Source organism: Dendropsophus ebraccatus, chromosome 4 (genome assembly GCF_027789765.1).
Source record: "Dendropsophus ebraccatus isolate aDenEbr1 chromosome 4, aDenEbr1.pat, whole genome shotgun sequence".
In the NCBI taxonomy this organism is placed as follows: Eukaryota; Metazoa; Chordata; class Amphibia; order Anura; family Hylidae; genus Dendropsophus; species Dendropsophus ebraccatus.
Genome location: NC_091457.1, coordinates 14,392,159 through 14,414,872, shown reverse-complemented (window position 1 = coordinate 14,414,872; position 22,714 = coordinate 14,392,159). Strand labels below are relative to the sequence as shown.

The following is a 22,714-nucleotide window of genomic DNA, read 5'->3' as shown; positions in this document are numbered from 1 at the left end:
GGGGGAAGGTGGAGACAGCCCGAGTCCTGCCCTAAATACAGGGATACAGACTAGGTATTCCCTGTATTCCAGGCAGGACTCGGGCTCGTTCTCGGAACGAGAAGGCATCAGGAATCAAATGCTGAAGCTCCGAGAAGGTTCGAGTTTGATCGAACCTGACATTTCCCGATGTACGATCAACGATCATGTAGTTTCAACTTGAGCTTTATGACAAACTTTAAAAACTCTTATAAAATATAGAATAATGGGTTGAAAAATAACAAAATTTTCAATTGTACTACAGATGGTCCCCCGGTAGTTGGGCAATCATAAAATCCCTTCTATAACCAAACCTAGTTACCTACCGAGCCATTAAAGCGACTGAGCTCCCAGGAATAACTTTATATTTCCAATGGGAACCGAATCAGCCAGTATAACCATTGACTCGAACCCCAAAGAGAAGCCACCACTGGGTTTTAATACTACAAAGTTGTCTTTTTCCCACACTAACCCAATGACAGGTTAAGAAACAAGTAAAAGGATGATACATAAGTGCCCTCCAGCGTCTTCCTCTTTTGGAATCCAAACCACGCACACCCCAAAGACAATATGCTGTCAAATAACAATTCAATTAAATGGGCAAGTCATCTATCATCAGGGCCCCGTGATTAAAATGTCGTCTGTTATCAACACTATCATCCATTAGCGCAAAGTCGGGCAAGATTTCACCGCGGCGTCTCAGCAAAATGAGGTGTGGCAAGTCTGATTAATCAGATCTTATTTACTCAAATCTGGCAGAACGCTTCAAAACAGGAGCAAACTAGCATGACAAGAGAGCGATGAGAAAAAATGAGAGGGCGAGCGGCGGGGAGGTGCGCCATCAGGTGACAGAGGTGACATTTGCAATCCACAGGCGTCTGCTTTGGGTATTAACCTTTTCATATCACTCGCTCGCCTCTTACATCTTTATGTCTGCTGAGAGATAAAATTGAGATTTTTTTTTTTTTTTTTGCTTCGTTTAAACTACACAAGATCTGGAAGGGGGGAAGGCAAATCAGTCAAACTCCTTGCAGTCGTCAGAAGTCTGGAACGGCAATGTGGGAAAGTTACACAACGCTGCTGAGAATACTGAAGTATATGTTTGCCATTCTTCTTATTTTTATTGTATTTATGGTAGTTATAATTATTTTTTAATTATCTTTTTTTTTTACTATTTTTAGTTATTGTTCTTGTTGTTATTACTGTGTATATATTCATTTATATATTTATTTTCTTTTTATTATTACATTATTATATATATATATATATATATATATATATATATATGTACTAGTTATATATGATAAGGATCACTGTAGCACTCTAAAAAATAGTGTGAAAAAATGTGGTTTATTTAGCCCAAAACCGCAACATTTCGAACTCACTAGCAGGATTGGAACTTTACGGTTTCGAGCTAAATAAACCACTATTTTTTATGCTATTTTTGGAGTGCTGCGATGATCCTTTTTTATGTCTATATATATCAGCACCTGTGGTCATAGTAGGGCACAACGCCAGGCATCAAACCATTTTGTGAAACAGCTTCTCATCTGCTTTCTCTCTCTCTCTTTCTCTCTCTCTCTCTCTCTTTCTCTCTCCTATTTATCCTTCTTTTTCTATTATTATTATTATTATTATTATTATTATTATTGTTGTTGTTGTTGTTGTTAACATATAAATATATAAACCCATGATACAGCAGCGATCTGCTGCCGTCGCTCCGTTGAATAGGAGCATTGGCAGCAGACGCTGCTGTATCCTATGGGCTGCCCGGACGATCAGCGATCACCCGGGCAGCCCCCCCCGTAGGTCCCCACCTCCCCTCCCGCACTCACCCGCTCGCTGCTGCCTCGTTGAATAGTGGCGGCAGCGAGCGGGGAACGAGGAGCAAACAAGCGCTGAGAGCGCTCGTTTTGCTCGTTTTGCTCCTCTAAACGACCCGTGAAATAGGGCTTTAACTCGGCCGATGGATGCCCCATCAGCCAATCAGTGACTGCAGCAGTGCCCCACCCCAGTCGCTGACTGGCCGAGATTCCATCAACCAGGTCGTGACATGAAGGAGGGGATAGCTGGAGAGTGCTGATAGCAGGGCCGTCTTAACAGCATTATGGGCCCCTGGGCAGAGGTGCAAATTGCCCCCCCCCCCAACCGCCGCCATCAAATCCCCCACATCTTTGCATATAGTAGCCAATTCCCCCATATAGAGCCCCCCATAGTAGCCAATCACCCCATATAGTGCCCCCATAGTAGCCAATCCCCCCATATAGTGCCCCCATAGTAGCCAATCCCCCATTGTAGCCAGTGCCCCCATAGTAGCCAGTGCCCTCATAGTAGACAGTGCCCCCATAGTAGACAGTGCCCCCATAGTAGCCAGTGCCCCCCATAGTAGACTGTGCCCCTCATAGTAGCCAGTGCCCCCATAGTAGCCAGTGCCCCCCATAGTAGGCAGTGCCCCCATAGTAGCCAGTGCCCCCCATAGTAGCTAGTGCCCCCCATAGTAGGCAGTGCCCCATAATAGCCAATCCCCCCATAGTAGCCAGTGCCCCCCATAGTAGGCAGTGCCCCCATAGTAGACAGTGCCCCCCATAGTAGGCAGTGACCCCATAGTAGCCAGTGCCCCCCATAGTTGCCAGTGGCCTCTATAGTAGCCAGTGGCCCCCATAGTAGCCAGTGCCCCCATAGTAGACAGTGCCCCCATAGTAGCCAGTGCCCCCCCCCATAGTAGTCAGTGCCCCTATAGTAGCCAGTGCCCCCCATAGTAGGCAGTGCCCCCATAGTAGCCAGTGCCCCCCATAGTAGCCAGTGCCCCCCATAGTAGGCAGTGCCCCCATAATAGCCAATCCCCCCATAGTAGCCAGTGCCCCCCATAGTAGGCAGTGCCCCCATAGTAGACAGTGCCCCCCATAGTAGCCAGTGCCCCCATAGTAGCCAGTGCCCCATAGTAGCCAGTGCCCCCCATAGTAGGCAGTGCCCCCATAGTAGGCAGTGCCCCCCATAGTTGCCAGTGGCCCCTATAGTAGCCAGTGGCCCCCATAGTAGCCAGTGCCCCCATAGTAGCCAGTGCTCCCCATAGTAGCCAGTTCCCCCCCATAGTAGTCAGTGCCCCCATAATAGCTAGTGCCCCCCATAGTAGCTAGTGCCCCATAGTAGACAGTGCCCCCCATAGTAGCCAGTGCCCCCATAGTAGCCAGTGCCCCATAGTAGCCAGTGCCCCCCATAGTAGGCAGTGCCCCCATAGTAGGCAGTGCCCCCCATAGTTGCCAGTGGCCCCTATAGTAGCCAGTGGCCCCCATAGGAGCCAGTGCCCCCATAGTAGCCAGTGCCCTCCATAGTAGCCAGTGCCCCCCCATAGTAGTCAGTGCCCCCATAATAGCTAGTGCCCCCCATAGTAGCTAGTGCCCCATAGTAGACAGTGCCCCCCTAGTAAACAGTGCCCCCATAGTAGGCAGTGCCCCCCATAGTTGCCAGTGGCCCCTATAGTAGCCAGTGGCCCCCATAGGAGCCAGTGCCCCCATAGTAGCCAGTGCCCTCCATAGTAGCCAGTGCCCCCCCATAGTAGTCAGTGCCCCCATAATAGCTAGTGCCCCCCATAGTAGCTAGTGCCCCATAGTAGACAGTGCCCCCCTAGTAAACAGTGCCCCCATAGTAGACAGTGCCCCCATAGTAGCCAGTGCCCCCCCCTAGTAGTCAGTGCCCCCATAGTAGCCAGTGCCCCCCATAGTAGGCAGTGCCCCCATAGTAGCCAGTGCCCCCCATAGTAGCCAGTGCCCCCCATAGTAGGCAGTGCCCCCATAATAGCCAATCCCCCCATAGTAGCAAGTGCCCCCCATAGTAGGCAGTGCCCCCATAGTAGACAGTGCCCCCCATAGTAGCCAGTGCCCCCATAGTAGCCAGTGCCCCATAGTAGCCAGTGCCCCCCATAGTAGGCAGTGCTCCCATAGTAGGCAGTGCCCCCCATAGTTGCCAGTGGCCCCTATAGTAGCCAGTGGCCCCCATAGTAGCCAGTGCCCCCATAGTAGCCAGTGCCCCCCATAGTAGCCAGTTCCCCCCCATAGTAGTCAGTGCCCCATAATAGCTAGTGCCCCCTATAGTAGCTAGTGCCCCATAGTAGACAGTGCCCCCCTAGTAAACAGTGCCCCCATAGTAGACAGTGCCCCCATAGTAGCCAGTGCCCCCCCCATAGTAGTCAGTGCCCCCATAGTAGCCAGTGCCCCCCATAGTAGACAGTGCCCCCATAGTAGCCAGTGCCCCCATAATAGTTAGTGCCCCCCATAGTAGCCAGTGCCCCCATAGTAGCCAGTGCCCCCGAAAACAACAAACCAGTTACTCACCCATCCACCGCAGCAGCTGATGTCTCCCGGCAGCGCGCACTCCCGTCATCCTCTGGGCACAGGCAGCGGGATACAGAGAGACTGCCTGTGCCGGAAGTGTCCTGCAGCCTCTATCATGAATGATAGAGGCTGCACAATACATCCGGGTCACAGGCAGCATCTCTGTACCCCACTGCCTGTTCCCGGAGGATGACGGGAGTGTGCGCTGCTGGGAGAGGAGCTGCTGGGGCCGGCGGACGGGTGAGTAACGGGACCACTATGCATATGCATAGTGAGCGGCAGTAGAGGGGGCGGGCGGGACGGCTTCCTTGCGGTGCTCAGCACTGCTTGGGAGCCGTCTTCGCTTTATAGGACGCACTTAGTTTTATAAGTGCGTCTTATAAAGCAAAAAATACAGGTATGTCACAGAGGGCAGGGGCCCCCTAGGACACAAGGGCCCCCGGGCAGCCGCCTACCATGCCCAATGGGTAAGACGGCCCTGGCTGATAGGTGCCCCTGGAGCAGGACGCGGTAAATATAAGTTCTTTATTACCCGTCTTTCATTTTGCAAAGAGTCTGTGAGGGATTAAAGGTGGAATCTGATTGGTTGCTAGGGGCAACTGGGCCAGTCTCACTTTACACCATGTTTGATAAATCTCCCCCATCTGTCTACTTTCTCTATGCTCAGCTGCGGTGTGGATGCAGACTAGCCTCAGTGCTGCCCCTAGATATTCTATATACTATATACCAGTGCTTCTCAATTCCAGTCCTCAGGCCTCCCTAACAGGTCATTTTTTGAGGATTTCCCATACAAAGATCACCTGTGCTAATACCTGAGTAAATCCTAAAAACATGACCTGTTGGTGAGGCCTGAGGACTGGAATTGAGAAGCAATGCTGTATATAATCCTACCTCACCATAGCAAACCTTCAGAAGATCCCAGACCAGGACTGAGAAGTCTGACCTGTAATTTTAGCCATATATCCTCCCTGTCTGCTTCTTAACACTTCCTGCTCACTCATCTTCCTCAGCTCCTCCCCCCTCCATAGACTTGTATGGGAAGTGTGAGTACAGAAAGAAGCTTTTTTTGTCTAATAAGATATATTATAGAGTTCCTTATATTTGCCTGCGGTATTGATTTTTGTAAAGTTGCTTGAAATGACAGCTTCACTCTAAGTATTAACTAATTAAGAGACAATGTATTGCAGAATGTGTATTTTTCCTTGCCCAAAAGTCATGATATCTGTGTCAGATAAGAACAGTTTCACAGGTATAATAAACATAGAAACATAGAAGATTGTCGGCAGAAAAAAGACCACCGGGTCCATCTAGTCTGCCCTTTTAGTAGTTTCTTTCTTATTATAAATATTAATATTAATATATCAACAAAGGTGTATTTCTTCATCTACCACATATAACTCTGGGATATGGAACTACCCCCCCCCCCCCCCGCTTTAGTGATCAATCCAGTCAGACCTCCTACTGATCATTCCCTTTAGTTTACTTAAAGGGGTACACTGGGATTTTTTCCTCTCTTTTTAAATCAACTAGTGTCAGAAAATTATTAGATTAGATTTGTAAATTACTTTTATAAAACAAAAAAAGTCTTCCAGTACTTATCAGCTGCTGTATGTCCTGCAGGAAGTGGTGTATTCTTTCCAGTGCTCTCTTCTGCCACCTCTGTCCATGTCAGGAACTGTATAGAGCAGGAGATGTTTTCTATGGGGATTTACTACTGCTCTGGGCAGTTCCTGACATGGACAGAGGTGGCAGCAGAGAGCACTGGAAAAAATACACCTGCAGGACATACAGCAGCTGATAAGTACCAACTTAAAGTGTCACTCTCGTTTACATTTTTTTGCAGAAATTAATAGTACAGGTGAGAAACTTTGTAATTGGGTTTATTAGCTGAAAAATGCATTTTTATCATGAAAAAGCAGTTTGAAGCTCTCCCCCCTGTCTTCATGGTTTTCTATGAAGAGGGGAGGGGTGGAGGGAGATGAGGCCCCAAAACAGGACAACAAAGAGTTATTTACAGCTACATCACCGGATATCTCTTCTGACAGTCAGCACTGACCTCTGACCTCTGAATACCGGCTTTCACACAGCTCCCACGTGTAATCCTTTGTTCTCTGCTCTCTGCTGGCGACTAATCTCCCTCCTCCCCCCTCCCCTCTCCATAGGTTGCACAGGGCCCGACTGATGTAAAAGAGTTGAGATTTCCTGATAATGAGCAGTGAATAAGAAAGAGGAGGGAGAGGGGGGGGGGGGACCTGGGGAAAGCCTTTTTGAATGCAGATAATGGCATATTTGCCTAAAAAACCCGATTACAAAGTTTCTTAAAATCGCTTGTACTATTGATTTCTATTGAAATAAAAGTTTTTCTTAAATAGAAGTAAAGTACAAATCTGTATAACCTTCTGACATCAGTTGATTTATTTTTTCCTCTGGAGTACCCCTTTAAGGATTTCAACTTCTTACGAAAAAATCTGTAAGCCAGAACCCTTATTCGAGAACTGATAACACATCCATCTCTCCAGAAAAGTACGGAGATCTTGCTAGGCCACAGAACAAAAGGGAATTTCACTTTTCAGCTAATTTTCCCCTCAGCAGCTCAAGACAAAGACGATGAATATTTGTGTCTATTTAAAGTCAGTAAATTTCCCAAATAAATACAAGCGGGATCCTTCCTCTCCACGTCGAATGTTCTTATTGTTATTTCCGCTAAGAAATTACAGCTGGTAATTGAGCTCGGTGAGAAGACGGGAAAGTTACTTGATGCACACTTCAAACATCCAGCCAGCAGCTAAAACACATAGGAGGCTGGAGGCTTCATTGTGCCGGCTCTGCTGGCGTGAAAAGAAATGTGTTTCAAGGAGATTTTTGTGTTCTCATGAGCTATAAGTAATGACAGAAGAGTAACAATTACTTCTAGGGGGAAAAGGAAGAAAACATTATGGCTAGGCTATATAAATCTGGACTATCTGCCTGCGAGGGATAGTATTTAACAGCCTCTCACCTCACTATCTCATCTGGCCAGGAGGCCCATTTCTAATAACTGCTTCCTACATCATTTCCCCTGGATTTTGTTTTTAACCCATAGGGTCCGAAATTGCCTGCGGTACGAGAAATAGTCGGGATTTGTGGTCACAGCCAAACGTTAAAGACGTAGGAAGGTTGTATTTCTCCTCCCGAGAAGGAATGTAGAGGTGTCAATTTGTGAGGTTTATTTTTATTTATTTTTTATTTGTTTTGTTTTATGTTGCCACTATCTTAACTATGCTATTTTATAATTGTCATCATTACTATTTATGGTATTATTATTATTATTATTATTATTATTATTATTGTCATTATAATAAGTAGTATTGTGAAAGCTGTTACTACTATTATAATTTCCTCCTCCTCATCCCCACCTGATCCTCCTCCCTTCTCCTCATCCCCACATGATCCTCCTCCCTCCTACTAATCCCCACCTGATCCTCCTCCCTCCTCCTCATCCCCACCTGATCCTCCTCCCTCCTCCTCATCCCTACCTGATCCTCCTCCCTCCTCCTCGCCCCACCTGATCCTCCTCCTCATCTCCACCTGATCCTCCTCCCTCCTCCTCATCCCTACCTGATCCTCATACCTCCTCCTCGCCCCCACCTGATCCTCCTCCTCATCCCTACCTGATCCTCCTCCCTCCTCCTCATCCCCACATGATCCTCCTCCCTCCTACTAATCCCCACCTGATCCTCCTCCCTCCTCCTCATCCCCACCTGATCCTCCTCCCTCCTCCTCATCCCTACCTGATCCTCCTCCCTCCTCCTCGCCCCACCTGATCCTCCTCCTCATCTCCACCTGATCCTCCTCCCTCCTCCTCATCCCTACCTGATCCTCATACCTCCTCCTCGCCCCCACCTGATCCTCCTCCTCATCCCTACCTGATCCTCCTCCCTCCTCCTCGCCCCCACCTGATCCTCATCCCTCCTCCTCGCCCCCACCTGATCCTCCTCCCTCCTCCTTGTCCCCACAGGATCTTTCTCCCTCCTCCTCATCCCTACCTGATCCTCCTCTTTCCTCCTCGTCCCCACATGATCCTCCTCCCTCCTCCTCATCCCCACCTGATCCTCCTCCCTTCTCCTCATCCCCACATGATCCTCCTCCCTCCTTCTAATCCCCACCTGATCCTCCTCCCTCCTCCTCATCCCCACCTGATCCTCTTCCCTCCTCCTCATCCCTACCTGATCCTCCTCCCTCCTCCTCATCTCCACCTGATCTCCTCCCTCCTCCTCATCCCTACCTGATCCTTCTCCCTCCTCCTCGCCCCCACCTGATCCTCCTCCTCATCCCCACCTGATCCTCCTCCCTCCTCCTCATCTCCACCTGATCCTCCTCCCTCCTCCTCATCCCTACCTGATCCTCATACCTCCTCCTCGCCCCCACCTGATCCTCCTCCTCGCCCCCACCTGATCCTCATCCCTTCTCCTCGCCCCCACCTGATCCTCCTCCCTCCTCCTTGTCCCCACATGATCCTTCTCCTCATCCCTACCTGATCCTCCTCTTTCCTCCTCTTCCCCACATGATCCTCCTCCCTCCTCCTCATCCCCACCTAATCCTCCTCCCTTCTCCTCATCCCCACATGATCCTCCTCCCTCCTTCTAATCCCCACCTGATCCTCCTCCCTCCTCCTTGTCTCCACATGATCCTTCTCCCTCCTCCTCATCCCTACCTGATCCTCCTCCCTCCTCCTCATCCCCAGTAGTCTGCAGAGCAGACTGAAAATAAATCTGTCATTTACTCTTATGCTGAATTAGCAGATTTTCCAGAATATAAAATGAATTTAGAAAAGTCATTAGACGTACAAGGAGGAGGTCTCCTTGGAAAGGAACAGTCAACCTATGAAGCCAAAATAATATAGCCTGTAACTTAACATTGTGCTAGAATTTTGGTTTTAATTTGAAGTACAGAACTCTCACAATTCATTTGTTTGGCTCAAAACCGCGCTTCTGATCTTGCAAAATTCGAAGTGCTAATAGAAACATCCCTGCCCCCTACCGCGAGGGTCCTTTGGCCAGGCAGATGCACTGTAGAGATAGACTTCTCTGCATAAGTAGTAGGGATCCACAATCTTGTCAGTCTGCCATACTCCCTCTAATTTGCACCACTAGAATGGCTTGGCACCAAGGACTGGAGCAGAGACACTGACTGACAAGACGTTCTCCAGAAATATCATCTACATGTCCTTTTAATAAGACTGAAATTGTGGCTTGTGGGGCTGTATGCTAACCACCCTTAGGCATCTTATAGATGTATATATCTAAAGTGACACTCTTATGACAACGACACTTTATTAGTCTCACTAATGAATCAATATATATTCCCAAGAATGGAATATAACGATGAGTTTGGGCTCCATTGGAATCTTAGCAACTGGCCGGATTGTCAGCAAATCCCTTCTCTCCTCCAAAGATATTGGTAGCCCCAGTATCCTTTGCTATGTTCAGGTGAGTGACATCTCCTTTAATGATTGTTACAGTCAGGGGTGTGACATCTTTTCTGCTGTACATAGGGTAGTGACCTCTTCTTTTGCCCCTTGTTGTACTCAGGGTAATGACCTCTCCTTTGCCACTTGCTGTACTCAGAAGTGTGACTTCTCCTTTCCTCCTTGCTGCCTGTACTCATAGAAGTGACCTTTCCTTTGACCTTTGCTATCCTCAGGGGTGTGACTTCTCCTTCATTCCTTGCTGCCTGTACTCATGGGAGTGACCTCTCCTTTGACCCTTGATCCCCTCAGGGGTGTGACCTCTCCTTTGCCCCTTGCTATTGTCAGAGGTGTGACCTCTCCTTTGCCCCTTGCTATCGTCAGGGGTGTGACCTCTCCTTTGCCCCTTGCTATCGTCAGGGGTGTGACCTCTCCTTTGCCCCTTGCTATCGTCAGGGGTGTGACCTCTCCTTTGCTACTTGTTGGACTCAGAGGTGTGACTTCTTCTTTCCTCCTTGCTGCCTGTACTCATGGGAGTGACCTCTTCTTTCTGCCTTCTGTACATTGGGGTCTGATATCTCATTTGTTCCATACTGTACCCAAAGGAGTGCCATTACCTCTACTCCTGTACTCAGTGGGTTAATGTCTACGCCTTTTCATAGTCAACTAACCTCCTCTTTGTTCCTTGCTATACAGTGAATGGAAGGAGTGACGCTTGACAGCAGAGAAACCACTTGTTGATCAACGTAAGTAAACATTGCCCCCTGGGACAACAAACACAAAAATTACTAGTGGGATCAAAGCCTAGTAAGTGCATTCAACGGAATGATGGTTGACCTTGGGGAGATCAACCCAAACTCTGCGGAAACGCCATCACATGTTTCTCTGTGTGTAGAAAGATGCCCCTCTGGGTAGACAATGTTTCGATGTGGCAATGTTCCTAGATTCAACGATGTTGAAAAACACATGATTGTGTCTCTGCAGTGTTTTGGTTAATCTCCCTGAGGTCAACCATCAATCCTTTGAATGCACTAACTAGGCTTTATCAGAAATTCTCCTCCACACTGATGAAGAGCAAATATCCTGAAACAGCTGTCTGTGGATGAATACCTTGCTTGGGTGTTTCTGAAGTCACATTATACTTGACTGTGGCTTATTGGAAGGTGGTTTCCTTGACTGGAGACCAAACTTGGCTTGGTTGTTTTTTCTTGGTAGAAGGTCTGGCTAGTTCACTGATGTTGAGAAACATGTAATGGTGTCTCCGCAGTTTTTTTTGCATTATAGTAAATAGGACTCATGACGGTCCAAGCAAAGATACAACAACATATCTTTGTCGTGGAGGGACAAATCATGGTGTGAACAAGCCCTAACTTAGGGATGGTCAGGAAGTTAAAGTGTACATTTAAAGGGCTGATTTAAGAAACCCAATTGGAAATATAACGAATGTCACAATGAAATAAATGATTTTGTCCACTTAAATAAATATCTAATATTTCTACTCCCAGGATATTAGGGTTAAGTGTCCTGTTATTTAAAATAAATCCACCGGCCAAGTTTTATGAGAGAGAACAAAGAGCGTCTCTTACAATGACATTTTTTTTTCCAATGAGCTTTGTGATATTAATCATCCATAATGCTGGAAATTATGAGGCAGCCAAAGTCAGAATCAGGATATGGCTGGATTAGGTTATCTCGAAAGTCATTTCTGAGAGAATGAAGCCGTCTCATCTCTCTATCAGTAGAGGAAATTAAAGACATAAGGTATCATACATTGGAAGAGCCGCATCACGTCATCTGGATGTCGCTAACCCATCTCTGGCTCACATTTATCTTGTCTTGTAACGGAGGATTTATCTTCCATTTTGCTCATTTTCAATTACAATCTCCATTCTTCCTCACTTTATTCCATGGATGTCATCTAAATGAAAATTATGTTATATTTCTCTGAGTTATTATGTAACATCTATTTTGTCTCCGAAAAGGTCAGAAAAATATAGTCTAAGGTGGTCAGCCAATGCTTACCTCAGCAATATACGGAGACGGAAAGGACTGTACAGTCATCTGTTCCTGCTGAGGATGCAGGTTCTGACACCATCGGGCCATCCGAAGAAAATTTTACTAATTTTGGGGAATAATTAAAAAATTTAAGGAAAGCACGCAGATAACTTGCCGTGGATTCCGTCTCACACACACACACACGTACTCCCTTTTGAAACTCCACCAGTCCCATAGGGTCCAATCTATGGTCAGGCGGCTTCCATCGTCCGCCCAAAGAAGTGGCGTGTCAATTCTTTGGCCGTACGGCTGAATCTGCCCAAGCATTGAATGGAGTCTATGGGATGTGCCAAGAGTCAAGAGAGAGACGGAATCCACGGCAAGTTATCCACATGATTTCCTTAGTGTAAAATAAAAAAAGTATATACTGTACATATCTCTACACACTTACTGGTGTCTTCCTGGCTTCTTTTCTCTCCTCATGGTCGCCACTGCAACCTCAAAGCTGGTCTCTGAAGTTACAGGCTGCTCAGCCAATCACTTTGCGTGGTTGTCCACTCCCGCCCAGTGATTGGCTGAGCAGCCTGCCACTTTAGAGACCGGATCTGAAGTTGCTTCGGCAGCGGTGGGGATAAGTGACGAAGACACCAGGGAGTGTAGGAGAGATACGTATATACTTTATTATTTTCTTTACACAGTCATCAGTTATATTAGACGCAGTCCAATGGTTTTAGGTCAGGACCAAAGGACAAGATCAGCCGATGATTGGTGTCATGAGCTGATCATTGTCTTCATTACACAATGTGATAATCTGACAAATCGCCCTGATTCAGCAGATTATCGCTCTGTGTAATGGGACCCTAAGTAGGTTTGAACACTATAGCTAAATAAACAGAAAAAGTTACATAGTTACATAGTTAATACGGTTGGAAAAAGACACATGTCCATCAAGTTCAACCAAGGAGGGGATGGATACAGGGAAGGGGGAGGGGTGATAGGTTCTATACATATGCATTTATATTATTTTGCTCTAAGAACTTGTCTAGGCTGGTTTTGAAGCCCTCTACTGTTTTTGCTGTGACCAGATCCTGTGGTAGACTGTTCCACAGATTCACAGTTCTCATTGTAAAGAAGGCTTGTCGCCTCCGGAGATTGAACCTTTTTTCTCCAGGCGGAGGCAGTGCCCCCTTGTTCTTTGAGGGGGTTTTACCTGGAACATCTTTTCCCCATATCTCTTGTAGGGGCCATTTATATATTTAAATAAGTTAATCATATCTCCCCTTAAACATCTCTTCTCCAGACTAAACAAATGTAATTCTTTTAATCTCTCCTCATAACTAAGATGCTCCATTCCCCTTATTAGTTTAGTTGCCCGTCTTTGTACCCTCTCCAGCTCTAGAACATCCTTTTTATGAATCGGGTTCCAAAACTGGACGGCATACTCCAGATGGGGCCGCACCAAAGCTTTATAAAGCGGTAATATTATATCCCTGTCCCGTGAGTCCATGCCTGTTTTAATGCATGACAATATCCTGCTGGCCTTAGAAGCAGCTGCCTGACATTGTGTGCTGTTCTGTAGTCTATTATCTACAAGTACACCCAGATCCTTCTCCCTCAGCGACTCTCCCAGAGTAACTCCCCCCAGGACATATGATGCATGTGGGTTATTAGTACCCAGGTGCATAACTTTACATTTATCCACATTGAACCTCATTTGCCAAGTGGACGCCCAAACACTCAGTGTGTCTAAGTCATCCTGTAATATCTGCACATCCTCCATAGACTGTACTGTACTACAAAGCTTGGTGTCATCTGCAAAGATAGAAACATTGCTGTTAATTCCATTCTCAATATCATTAATAAACAAGTTAAACAGAAGAGGGCCCAGTACTGACCCTTGGGGTACACCACTTATTACCGGGGACCATTCGGAGTAGGAATCATTGACCACCACTCTCTGGGTACGATTATTAAGCCAGTTTTCAATCCAGTTAGTTACACATTAAATTTTCCAAACCGATAGACTTTAACTTACCCATCAGACGTCCATGAGAAACTGTGTCAAACGCTTTTGCAAAATCCAGGTACACTATATCCACAGCCGCGCCGCCATCCAGGCTTCTACTTACCTCTTCATAGAAACATATTAGGTTGGTTTGACAGCTTCTGTCCTTAGTAAAACCATGGTGGTTATCACTTATAATACTATTAGCCACTACATATTCCTGGATGTAGTCCCTTATAAGCCCCTCAAATAGTTTCCCCACAATGGACGTTAAGCTTACGGGTCTATAGTTACCTGGGGAAGTTCGAGAGCCCTTTTTGAAGATCGGCATTACATTTGCCTTACGCCAGTCCCTCGGCACAATACCAGTAAGCAAAGAATCACGGAATATTTCATACAAGGGTAGAAAAATTACAGAACTGAGTTCCCTAAGAACTCTGGGGTGCAATCCATCAGGCCCTGGAGCTTTGGTTACATTGAGTTTGTTTAATTTATCTTGGACCATATCTATAGTAAACCAGTTCAGTACATTACATGTGTTAGCTGCACTGGCCCCACCCACCTCAGTACTGGCCCCACCCACCACAGCTCCATTCTCTTTTGTTGACTTTATTGATAAAGAGTAGAGATGAGCGCAACTCAAGCATGCTCAAGTCTGAAAACATGGATACAGCCATAGGCCATAGGCTGTATTATGCATGTTTTTCCAGGCTCCCTAGGGCTGCATCCAATTTCTTCAGCTACCAGTATTCAGATGCCGAATGATCTTACTCGAGCATGATCGAAATGCTCATCTCTAATAAAGAGTAAAGCAACAAGAGTATCAGTCTGGAGGGTCAGTCCAGCCATTTTTGGGCCATTACAGCCTAAATTGATTGACTGCAAACTACACTTTGGAAAAAGATATTGGGGATGGCATCTTGCTAGAGTAGAGTAGGGGGTCCTTTGGATGCTGGATATAACTGGGAGTCAGAAAAATAAGATTTGTTTCTTCTATATTCAATGAGAATAACCTGTATATCGATGATGGCCTATATGTTAAAACATGCCTATAGGTACTTGTCTATAAAAACAACAATGGGCAACATTATGGCTCAGTGGTTTGTACGTCAACCCTGTAGATCTGGGTTCAAGACCTCCATCCCCCAACACGATCTATGTGGGGTTTTATGTTCTTACTGGGTTTAGTGACATTAAATGGGAAGTCCAGGGTCGGACATTTTTTTTTTTAAGAGTCACAGAGGAGATGGCTGAACATAACAACATGTACTTACCTCCCCAGCTCCTATTCCGGTCTCTCAGGTGCATCCTGGTCTGAGCAGGGACCCGTGTCATGTCAGCCCTGTCAGCCAATCCCGCCTCAGCCACCGACTGGCTGAACGGGGTTGATGCATCATGACTTGGGTCCCCGCTCAGACCAGGAAGCACCCAGGGGCCCGGGAACTGGAATGGGGGACACCAAACCCCTGTGCTTGAGCTGGGAGGTAGGTGATTGTTGTTATGTTTAGCCTCCTCCTCCCTGGCTATTTTGAAAAAAATGTCCGACCCAGGAGTCCTTTCATGTGAAATAAAAAAATGTTAAATGTTTTTGACATTGAAAAAGCACGGAATGGTTATCAACCTCAATGTAGCTTGAGCGAAAATATGTAAGCATTATACAAAAAAAAAAAAATTACCATATGATGAATATGACATATTAGCTCTTTTCTTTGACCTCCAGAGCATACACCATATTATTTTTTCCAGGCAAAAAAAATCGTATTACAATTGTGTGTATTCAAATAATGTTTGTCAAGATTAATGCATTAAAAATGTGAATAATGCATCAGCTAGTTATACCAGAGATTACCGTGACATTATAGAATAGGATTACTGCCGTACCCTGAGATGTCATCGTTTTTGACTATATAAAAGTGGTTTTAGCGTCGGTGCTTATTTGTCTGAAGATCCAGAGTGGATTTAATTAGAATTTACTGCATTTTTTGAGTCAGTAAACATAGCGGCGGTCTCCGGATTATCTCGCTGAGCTGCTGCTTTAATGCTGGGAAAATGATGGATATGGTTGGAATTATTGCGGGAGTCACAAGCGGTAGGACAACACAATGCCAGGAGGGCTCCGGGCCTTCCCATGCATGGAATTAGAATTGTATTCAATTCATTTCTTTAAAAGTATAACATGTATAGCCGCGATACGATGCCAAGACAAGCAAAAACAGCCTCCTTTTTGTTTGGTCTTCTACTTCTTTTTTCCTTCTTCTTATTCTTCCTCTTCTACTTTTTCTTCTTATTGGCTGTTACTTTTGGGTTGGGTGAAAAAAATGATGATATTTTTCAAATACAAAAAAAAGGAAGGAAGGAAACAGAGGTTTATTAAAAATCATTTACATTGGTGAAAATGGACCAAAGCTGTGGATTTTCTCTTTCTCTTTCGCATTTAAGTTAATATCACTCAGATGTGAAAACTTAAAGGGGAACTTTGGTGATTTTGTCCACCAAATCACCTGGAGTCAGAAAGTTATATAGACTTATAAATTATTTTAAAAAATCTCAAGTCTTCCAGTACCTATCAGCTGCAGGAAGTGATGTATTCTTTCCTGTCTGACTCAGTGCTCTCTGCTGCCACCTCTGTCCATGTCAGGAACTGCCCAAAGCAGTAGCAAATCCCCATAGAAAACCTCTCAGCTCTGGACAGTACTGTAAGGAAGAGTCAAAGAGGAGTTCTGGCTCAGCGTTTGTGCTGCACCCTGGCACGCCTCACCACTGCTTTCTCTTCCCTCTCAATCATAAATAATCTCTGCTGCCCGGCCTCCTGCTCGCAAACGCTGTCAGTCAGTATCTCTGAGTGTTTATTCCTGACAGAAACTGCCTACAGAGCACTGATCTGCAATCAGATATAGCTCAATCTCCAAACTTAACTGTGTTGGACTCATGGTCTAGGGGTAAATCACTTTTCTTTGAGGCCAACGATACTTTTTTTTTTTTCCTGGGTTCAATTCCCCTAAAGGAAATGAAATATAGTTATTATTTTTTTTCCTCAGGATTGTATAAAAATGTTAAATTTAAAACTAATTTGGAATGGGAATTCTTTTCACTTTAAAAAATGATACAATAATGGGGGGGGGGGGGGGGGGGGGGAATTGAAGCTAGGGGAAAAGAAACAACAACTGTTGTTGCATTCTAGAAAAGTGATTTACCCCTAGAGCACAGCTAGGCTAGAAGATGTAACTATATCTGACTGCAGATCACTACTCCTTTGGCAGATACCGACCAGGCCCGGATTGGTAATCTGGCGGAGCGGGCGAATGCCCGCTGGGCCGCCAGGATTACCAATCAGAGGGGCCGCTGGTCCCCGTGCACACTTCCATCAGCCCCTGCAGTGGTTGAGAGAACAGCGCTGCTGGTCGCTGCGCTGTTCACTCAGCCTCTGCCAGATTAGGATGGGCCGGCATATTCCTCGGCCCCCCTCCCCCCAGAACAAAGGGCCGCTCTGCTCCTTTAGTAGTACCCAGGTGTTGTGGAGGTGCCGCACAGGCATGTCTGTCTACTACAAACTTCTCTATGGCAGCTGACGTCATTTCCTGGACGCGCTGTAGAGAAGGGGGACAGAGGAGAAGAAGCTGCAGCACAGGAGGGGGACTGAGGAGTCACTCAGAGGGGGCCTCTTGCTGCTAATAACAAACAGCACTGCAGTGAGAATTTTCTTCCCACCAAGCTACAGCCGGAGCCTGCTCTCTCCCCCTGTGTAAGGACGGCAGCCAACTCTCCCTGCCCCCACACAGGGACTTCATCATCTCCTTCCTGCTGAGCTCTGCTGTCGGTGCAGGGAGGAAGAGGCAGGGGAGCACGAGCTGGCTGTGAGGGAGGAGCTGTCACATCCTGACATGTAAGGAGCTTATTGATGGAGAGTAAGTGACTGTTTCTTTTCTTTGAGTGTGAGTGCATATGTTATATATAGTGTATATCTATATGTATATCAAGTATGCAATGTGCACAGTATGTGTATTGTGTGTGTAGGGATTTCTGTATGTATAGTGTGTGTGTGTGTATATATGTATGTAATATATGTGTGTGTATATATGATATATGTATGTACTGTAAGTGTGTGTATATATAGTGAATGCATGCCTCTTTAGCATGTTTATGATATATGCATGTATGTATGTACAGTATATATGTGTGTTTACATGATATATGTGTTATGTACAGTGTGTGTGTGTGTATAGTGTAAGCATGCCTCTATATTATACTTATGATATATGCATATATGTGCAGTAGGCATGCAGTATAATGTATGTTTGTACAGAATGTGTTATTCTACTTCATGCAAAAACTGTGTCTTTTTATTCTGACATATTGCACATACAGTATTATATATATTTTGTATATGCAATGTGGTAGAATATGAAAACACATTTTTTGCATGAAGGAGATGCTGTCCTAGTGTATAGTGTACATTGTGTGACAGGGATGCCATGGTTGGTTGTAGTGCAGCCAGCCCAGGGAATCTGCAGTATACAGCGCTACCAAAGTGTATTCTGCCTGTATTAGAAAAATCGTGCTGCCATGTGACCATACACGAATTGTAGCGTCTGCACAATCTGTTTAATACCGGCTACATGTGTACGTATGTATGTATGCACAGTGTGTGTGTATATATGATATATGTATGTATGCACAGTGTGTGTTGTGTGTTTATGATGTATGTATAGCATGCATGATGTGTGGATACAGGTGAGCAGCACATCCTACAGCACTTACACCACTGCAATAATCTGTATTTAAAGGGAACCAATCAGCACAATCTGATATGGTTCCCTGAACTGCTGTATACAGCTCCTGCAGCAGCTGTGGCACATACTGGCCACGGCTGCAGCAGGAGCTGTATACCCGGAAAAAGCACTTTAATCCCCCGGGTGCATGACAGGCATCGGGAGGTAGTCATCTGGGCTGCTCCCCGCCCGGATCTAGTCACCACTGCCTGTCAGCGCGCTCCAAGGAGATGAATGACAGGCAGAGAGGTCCCTTACTGGCCTCTCTGCCTGTCAATCATCCCTACGAGCGCACTGACAGACAGAGAGCGGTGCCTTGATACAGGCAGGGAGCAGCCCAGATGACTACCTGTCACGCGCCCGTGGATTAAAGTCCTTTTCTCGGTTAAACAGCTCCTGCTGCAGCCGGTATGTGCTGCGGCTGCTGCAGGAGCTGTATACAGCAGTTCAGGGAACCATATCAGCCCGATTGGGCTGATTGGTTCACTTTAAATGTGACTAAATGTATGTAGGATTCCAGATACAAAAGTGCAGCACTTTCTTTCTGTGTAATAATATTCACAACTCTATAGTAAATCCCTGATACAACACGCCATTACCATCACATAGAGCATTTGTTGGTAACAAATCGTGTCGTGCATCATGGACCTGTTATAGAGTTGTGAATTTTAATACACCAGATTGAACTCTTGGACTTTTGTCTGTCAGGCTATGTTCACACACACTTTTTTGAGTCATACAGTAGCTGCTCAAAAAGTCCTTAATGATCCTTTATGGTGTATGGCGTTCAATTAATTAAATTTGATCTTAAAATGGCTGTTTGTGCACACATGTAGTAACTTTATGGTCATAATTAGAGATGAGTGAGCCTGGCCGAGGTTCGGCTTCATACAAACCCGAACCATTGGCATTTGAATTCCTGTTCCACAGAGGTGGAGATAGCACGAGTCACACCTGGAAAACAGCAATGCAATACAGCCTAGATCATAGGCTGTATCCCTGTTTTCCAAGCGAGACTCGTGCTATTTCTACCTTCCCAAAGGAACAAGAAGACAGCGGGATTCAAATGCACCCGAACCCAAACCACGGCCTGGTTCACTCATCTCTAATTATAATCAATACTATAAAATTAAAAGGATTATCCAGGATTAGAAAAACATAGTAGTTTTCTTCCAAAAAGCGGGCTCAGGTTGTATGTGGTATTGCCGTGCTGTTTTTGGGAGAAAGCAGACATGTTTTATCTAATTCTGGATAACCCCTTCGCAAGGAGTGTCATCAGGAGAAGGGCACACTACATCCTCCTGATGACGCTCTTTGCAAGTGAAACTAGTTGAGGGGCTATGCAGCTTTTAAGATATCACTTGGTCATCAGTATTCTGTTGATAGTAGTCTGCAGCTACTACAGTATAGGCAGAGGCTGTGTAAGCCGCCATATCCATACACTTCATATACTGGTGACCTGGAGTGTATTTTTAATAGTGTCACATTCATCTTCATGTTAAACTTATACTTTTATCAGGTATTAATTAACAGTATGTTTTAATAATAGGGTCATGTCCAAGGTGTGAGTGGGCCATTGGCCCTTTTGTTAAGGGGGCCACAAACACTTTGGCTGTATGGGGCTCCAAAATCCCTGTTGGCGGCCCTGCCTATACCATGTGGAGGCTCAGAGAGGACAATTATAAAAGTTTACACTGGACTTGTCGCTGTCGCTTATATCTCCCCTGCACCTTTCTGCTGGGATCTACAGCTCTGTACCTGGTATGGACCTCATAGATTCCCTTTAAGTGCACTGACACTAGTAATCCATTGATGCTGCTGAAATACATAAATATGCAACAACAAATCCACAGCAGATTATGTTGTTTTTTTATGTGTTGATGGTAGGGTTCATATATTTAATGAAGTAGTGAGCATAATTTGCTACAGCATGTTTAGAACACTGCTATCTATGATATATCGGGGGGGGGGGGGGGGGGATATATGTTATGTGGGCTGCTGAGGTTTGAGTGCCAGGGCTGATTTTAAGTTCCAGTCCGGCCCTGATACCGACTGACAGCTGAGTGATCAGGAGGCCAGGCAGCATTGATTATTTATAAAGAGGGAGGAGGAAGGAGGGGTGAGGTGTGCCAAAGTGCAGCACAAACACTGAGCCACAACTCCTCTTTGACTCTTCATTATAGTAGGAGACCCGATATTATGCATTATTCACTGCATAGACAAATTACCAAAAAGCAAAATGTTCACTAGGGGACTGCCAGCTACAGCACACTGACAGCACCCAGGTAGGGCTCAGGAGCTGAAAGATTCCCTTCAATATTGTGACGTTAGAAACACTAAATGGAAAATATTTTTTTTCCCCCCTTTTAAATGACAAATTCATCTTGGAACAGTCAATATGTGTTCAAAACACACATGCAACACATTATACGTGGCCATGCCTTGTTAAGCATGGATACTCATACTTGTGTACTCCAGCTCCGTAATTGCAATGTCTACATGGATCTCTTGATCAGTGGCTTTTAAGACATCACCTAATTAGAACAAAGAACATGTTCTACTCTCTATCAGCACAACGTGTTCTGTTTGTTGGCGTTACCAGTATACCGAGCTCCGTAGGTGATGCACTGCCCTCTAGGGATTTCCGACTTGAAAGCGAAAGGAAGGCGCCAACAACAACTTAATTACCTACTTATTGCAAAAGTCCAAAACTGTTTAATATTCGCTTTGTGTTGACGCTGTTGTCTGATCATTAATCATGTTTAGTTGCACCTGCAATTATTATTATTTTTTTTTCATATCTTTAATATGCCAATTTTATTGCAGAGACGTCTCTCAGGAGGTTTGTAAGTGATTAAGCCTTGTTAATTGTTGCATGAATTTTCAGATTGTTTGAAAGTCAGCGTGATCAAAGCAGAAATCAAGGTTATTTTTTTTTGTTGTTGTTGTTGCAGAGCCGATATAGTTGGGATATGTTTACGAAGCCTTGGCTAACATCGCATCCCGGTGTAAATTATTCCTCCAAGCTATGGTACCTTCAAAGAGTCCGCCGCTTGACATTTTAATTAATGCAAAGCTGATAAGTTGACCAAAATGGTCACCTCTCCGATAAAAGAAGGCTTTGATTTGTCGTTGCCCATTAGGCAATCTGATTCATGATGTTCCATGGCAATAATAAGGCTTGGCTGATTGTTTTAAATTTTGGATACAATTTTTTTTTTATTTGGGGGAGGGGGATTTCAGTCATGCAATTTATATAATATTTTAGCATCAATTAAAAAAAAAATTATGATGTATGTTAATATACCTGCCTAGGAATATAGACTGAGCCCAGACTCTGTCAGGGGTTAACCCCCTCCTACCGCTACACTGTTAATTAGCATCTCTGCAGCCTATGCCCAATGCAGCAGCAATGTTAATTTACAATTAGGATGACACAGGCGCAGGCACTGTGCCTGTGTCATCCACAGTGGGTCCTGGCTGTCAGTGATAGCTGGGGACGCACCACAACTGTCAGCACCAGAGAGCGATTAACCCTATATATACTGGGCTTCTGTAGACAGGGCTTCTTTAGAGGGAGAATTCTCTGTCTAATAACCATCAGGGTTCTGAGATGTGATTGCCTGGCTAAGGGGGCCGTCAGGGAAGGCTAGCACATGACCACTGTTGGCGTGCGTCGGCAAGATCTGCCCCTTCCCCTCTTTCCTCTGCCGTTGTTACAGGCTTCTAACAGCAACAGGGGACAGAGGGGGGGGGGGGGGGGGGACTAGGCACTTCTGCTTATGGGATCATTGATCCCATAAGCTGAAGTCCAAAAATGACCTGGGCATTCAGGTATCAATGACCCATGGTCAATGAAGTGTTAACACAGTGAAGTGTTACCCCGATGCAAAAGCTTTGGCTTGAGCCCATCACCCACCTTTCATCTATTGTTATATAAATATACACATAGACACTCTTATGCTCAGTTGAGTGTTCAAATGTTCGAACATGCTCCAGTTGTACTTATCTCTAGTTAACACACAGTTCTTATCTCTTCTGCTTCTGTCGGTACAGCTTCTTGTTTTGACTTCTCAGACGTCTGCAACACCTCTGTTCCTGTTGGTGCTGCTGCACAGACCTCCATATACCGCTGAACACCTCAACTAAA

The 22,714-nt window shown here is 45.5% G+C and overlaps 1 long non-coding RNA gene across 1 annotated transcript; it reads left to right on the top strand.

Moving 5' to 3' along the window:
- The first annotated feature begins 1,023 nt into the window (after positions 1 to 1,023).
- On the top strand, positions 1,024 to 21,678 carry LOC138789448 (uncharacterized). The gene is made up of 5 exons (XR_011362719.1): positions 1,024 to 1,112; positions 7,432 to 7,547; positions 9,699 to 9,817; positions 10,492 to 10,541; positions 21,519 to 21,678. It is a non-coding gene; the product is annotated as an uncharacterized lncRNA (long non-coding RNA).
- The last annotated feature ends 1,036 nt before the right edge of the window (positions 21,679 to 22,714 follow it).